Below are 5,612 nucleotides of genomic sequence, written 5' to 3' on the forward strand. Positions count from 1 at the left end.
GAGACAAATTGCTGTCAACAGGTGAGGTTTTGAATAACTCCCTTACTCTATTCAAGTATCACTGACTTAAACAAACAAACAACAACAAAACAACAAGTGTGTTATTTGGATTGTTGATATTCCAAATTTATGCCTTTCACAGTTTTTCATCTTGCAAAATGATTTCTTTTTTCAAAGTGGTTTAATTTCAACTGAGTCTCCACAATTCTGGTTAAGGGAGTTCCTGGGTGGTGCAAATAGTTAACATGCTTGGCTGGTAACCGAAACTTTGGAGGTTTGAGTCAACCCAGAGGCAGCTCTGAGGACAGGCCTGGAGATCTACTTCAGAAAAATCAGCTATTGAAAGCCTTATGGAGCACGGTTTAACTCTGATATGGATGAGGTTGCTATGAGTTGGAGGCAACTGACCTTTTGGTATTTGTGATAATTGAAGCCCTTAACCAGTCAAGCACCATATATTCTCTGTGGCACTATTCACAAATTCAGTAGTTGCCAAATGCCAACTCTAACCTACCATCTGGGGAACTCAAAACTCACTCAGATACACGCACGCACACACACACACACACACACATACACACACACAGTCTGAGATCTACTTTTCCTGCCCCTCCCCCACTAATCAATAGATTCTGATTTCATTTTAAAAAGCTCACCAGGTAATTCTGACCATCAGCCAGGTTCGGAAACTATTGAGATGGTTCCTTGTGTCTATCTATCTTGCTTTCCTTATTACAGAAAACATGTAAGGTGTTAATTAAATGTAGGCACTTAGGAAACCAATCATTGCAGAAAATAAAAATATTAATAGTGGTTTAATCTTTATTTTCTTGTTCATACTTTGGTATTTTGCAAATTTTATCACTGGTGGTACAGCAGTTAAAGTGCTCGGGGGCTAACTGAAAGGTCGGCGGTTCAAACCCACAAGCTGCTCCAAGGGAGGAAGATGTGGCAGTCTGCTTTTGTAAAGACTACATCCTTGGAAATCTTATGGGGCTGTTCTACTCTGTTCTATAGGGTTGCTCTGAGTCAGAAACGACTTGATGGCAGTGTTTTTTTTTTTTTTTAAATATAGGGATAGTAATTTCTAAAAAGAATAAATCTTTCTAGAAGAAAAATTAAGTCCAGTCACTTGTCAGAGTTGCCCTGCCTACGCATTATGTTATACCTGATGAATTTTCAGTTAACCCAGTATTTTTATTTTAAGGACCCTCCATTTCCCCAGTAGGCCAGAAAGGAAAACGTTTATGGTTGTAAACTTTACAGATTACAATTGTTTTTAGGTGCCATTGAGTCAATTTTTACCTTATAGCAACCCCATGTGACAGAGTAGATCTGCCTCATAGGGTTTTATACGCTGTAATCTTTACGGGAGCAGATTGCCAGGTCTTTCTCCCATGGAGCGAGGCGGGGTGGGCTTGACAGCCAACATTTCCGTTAGCAGCAGGGCACTTAACCACTGCACTGCCAGGGCTTCTTTATGGATTACTGGGAGGACCATTAAAGGACTTAGATTTCTGCCTCCTAGGGTCCCACAATGCTCCCTGAAAAATAATGCCCATTATACTTTACCAGCAATGTTATCTGAAATATAAAAAGGGCTTTCCTTAATCATTTGGAGCCCTGGTGGTACAATGGTTAAGACTTTGGCTTCTAACCAAAAGGTTGGCAGCTTGAATCCACCATCTGCTTCTTGGGAACCCTATGGGGCAGTTCTACTCCACCCTTTGGGTCGCTACGAGTCAGAATCAACTCGATGGCAACAAGATTTGTTTTTTGTTTTATTCAATTTGAATTTGATATTGAAACCTGGCCTATCAGAGTCATATAGAATAAATCTGAGTTGAAAGAACTGTTCAAGGTCCACTGTTCTAACCAGCTGTTGGGGAACCTTGAAAACAGACTGAGTTTACTACCAGTGGATTGCTTCCCTCTAGTGGTAAAATATGGACACACCACTTCCATTTAACCCTGGCGGCATACTGGTTAAGAGCTATGGGCTGCTAACCAAAAGGTTGGCAGTCCGAAGCTACCAGGCACTCCTTGGAAATTCTATGAGGCAGTTCTGCTCTCTCCTATACGGTCTCTGTGAGTCAGAATTGACTCCATGGCAACAGGTTTAGTTTTGGTTTTTTGATTTTTAGGTTGCTAGGAGTTTTTGGGGTTTTTTTAGGAGTGCTGGTGACTCTGTGGTTAAGACCTAAGGCTGCTAATCACAAGGTCAGTGGTTCAAATCCACCAGCCACTCCTTGGAAACCCTATGCTGCAGAACTACTCTGTCCTATAGGGTTGTTATGAGTTGGGTTGGACTGCAGTGGGTTTGGTTTTGGTTTAGGTTGCTATGAGTAGAAATCGAACCTCTGAATCATAGTTTATATATTATTTTATGGTGTGGATTGTTTTGACTATAATTATTATAGTGTCATGGATTGAATTGTGACCCCCAAATATATGTGTATCAATTTGGCTAGGTCATGATTCCCAGTATGGTGTGATTGTCCAATGTTTTGTCATCTGATGTGATGTTGTAAATCCTATTTCTATGATGTTGTTGAGATGGGATTAGCGGAAGTTATGTTAATGAGATCTACAAGATTCAATTATGTCTTAAACCAATGTCTTTTGAGATATAAGAGAGAAAAGTGAGCAGAGACATGGGGACCTTAGAATACAAAGAAAGCAACAGAAGGAGCAGAGCACGTCCTTTGGACCTGAGGTTCCTATGCAGAGAAGCTCCTAGACCAAGGGAAGATTGATGACAAGGACCTTCCTCCAGAGTCAACAGAGAAAGAAAGCCTTCTCTTGGAGCTGGTGCCCTGAACTTGGACTTCTAGCCTAGTAGACTATGAGAGAATAAACGTCTATTTGTTAAAGCCATCCACTTGTGATGTTTCTGTTATAGCAGCACTACATGACTAAGACATACAGTCTATGCTTTTGTGATAATATCACATAGTATTGTTAGGTGCTGTCAAGTCAGTTCCGAGTCATAGCGACATCATATATGACAGAACAAAACTCTGCCAGGTGTGCCATCCTCACAATCATTGCCCATTTGAGCCCATTGTTGCAGTCACTGTGTCAGTCCATCTCGTTGAGGGTCTTCCTCTTTGTCACTGACCCTCTACTTTACCAAGCATAATGTCCTTCTCTAGGGATTGGTCCCTCCGGATAACATGGCCAGAGTATGTGTGACGAAGTCTCACTATCCATGCTTCTAAGGAGCATTCTGGCTATACTTGTTCCAAGACAGATTTGTTCATTCTTTTGTCAGTCCAATGGTATATTCAGTATTCTTCACCAACACGATAATTCAAAGGCATCAATTCTTCTTCAGTCTTCCTTATTCGTTGTCCAGCTTTGCACACATGAGACAATTGAAAACACCATGGCTTGGGTCAGGCACACCTTAGTCTTCAAGAGGGCATCTTTGCTTTTTAATGCTTTAAAGAGGTCCTTTGCAGCAGATTTTCCCAATGCAAAGCATTGTATGATTTCTTGGCTGCTGCTTCCATGGGTGTTGATTGTGGATCCAAAATAAAATCCTTGACAACTTTGATATTTTCTCCATTTATCATCATGCTGCTTATTGGTCAAGTTGTGAGGATTTCTGTTTTCTGTATGTTAAGGTATAGTGCATACTGAAGGCTATGGTCTTTGATCTTCATTAGTAAGTGCTTCAAGTCCTCTTCACTTTCAGCAAGCAAGGTTGTGTCATTTGCATATTGCAAGTTGTTAACGAGTCTTCCTCCAATCCTGATGCCATGTTCTACCTTCCCCTGTGTGTGTCTAATCTCCTCTTTTTATAACTTAGAAGTGATTAGATTTAGAACCCACCCTACTCAGGTATGATCTAATTTACATGACCAAGAAAACCCTCTTTTCAAAAAGGATTACACTGACAATTACTGGAGGGGGGACACAATTTAACCCCTAACAGTGACAAAATAAAAAAGGACAAAAAAACAAACCAAGCCATGCAAACAAAAAACCAAATAGAAAGGATTTTGACATATTTTACTACCAGATCCAGGATGTGATAAGCAGTGTGCACCTAGAAAACACTTTGTAATTTTGAGCCAGGCAGGGAAGTTTCTGAATCATCCTTTGCAGTCTCGGAAAAGCTTATGTGTAGTTATAAAATTTGCTTTGAAAAAATAAAGCCTTTTTACCATTAACAGAGAGTTTTTGCATGTACTGCCTTATTTTCATTTGATCCCTTAACAACTCTACAAGGTAGACAGGGGAGGTATTATTGTCATATCTCTTTCATAGCTGAGGAAACTGAGGCTCAGAGAGAACACACAGCAACACAGTCCTAGAAATGGGACAAGAGCCATAACTGTCTTACTCTCAGTGAAATTCTTGAGTCTTATATCTAGTTTTTGCTCTGTGCATTTTTATTTGGATGTACCACCACAAGCTTTCAGACCCAATTCATTCCAAACTGCTGCACCTCCTGGATTCCTGTATCAGTTGGAAGCATTGTCTCCTATCTAGTCATCAAACAAAAACCTGGGAGGCCTCCAGAATTCTTCTTACTCTGCCATCCCCACTTGCAGCTGATCAATAAGTCTTGCTGATTCTCCTGCCTCAGACAATTCCAGAGGTGATCCTCTCCCCTGCATCAGGTTACACTTGTAACATCTCTGAACCAGTTCAGAACTACCTCTCTTCGGCCCTTTACTCTGCAACAGCTTCCCACTTGGATCCTCTGCTCCAATTCACTGTTTTCAGTGCTGCTAGAGGGATCTTTCTAAAATACAAACTTGACTGCATTGCTCCCCTGATTCTCATCCTTCAATCCAGCCCCAGCTCCTCCAAGGCCCAGCTAAGCCCTCTTGGACCTGGCTCTACCTCTCACCTGCCTCGTTTCTCTCCATACTTCTTGCCTTGCATTGGAACCCTATGGAGCACAGTTCTTTTCTGACACACATGAGGGCACCATGAGTCAGAATCAGCCTGAAGGTAACTGGTTTTGAAGTTCCTGGGTGGGGTCAAAGGTTAACACGCTTGGCACGTGAGGCTTGAGTCTACTCAGAGGCACCCAGAAGAAAGGCCTGGTGATCTACCTCTGAAAAATCAGCTATTGAAAACCTATGGGCCACAGGTCTACTCTGATACACATGGAGTCACCATAAGTTGGAATCAACTTGAGGGTAACTGGTTGGTTGGTTATAAATGTATTTATAGGTTAATGTATATTTAATTAATTTTTTTAAATAATATTTTATTGTGTTTTAGGTGAAAGCTTACACAGCAAATTAGGTCCCCCTTTAACAATTTTTATACAAGTTGTTCTGTGCCATTGGTTACCATCTTCACAATGTGCCAGCATTCTCTTTATTTCTATTCTGTTTGTTCTGTTTCCATTGATCTAGCTTCCCTTCCGCTCCTTGGCTTCTCATCTTTGCTTTGGGGCAAATGTTGACTGTTTGGTCTCATATAGTCAATTGTTTAAGGGAGTACATTACTCACGGGTGATATTGTTTATTTTATAAGTCAATCTATTATTTGGTGAAAGATGGCCTGTAGAAATAGCTTTGTGAAAACAGTGAGGGGCAGTGTCTGAAAATCAATCCCGCGAGTTGCTTAGATATGAGTTCATATAT

The sequence above is a fragment of the Elephas maximus genome, chromosome 5, assembly GCF_024166365.1.
Source record: "Elephas maximus indicus isolate mEleMax1 chromosome 5, mEleMax1 primary haplotype, whole genome shotgun sequence".
Lineage (NCBI taxonomy): Eukaryota > Metazoa > Chordata > Mammalia > Proboscidea > Elephantidae > Elephas > Elephas maximus.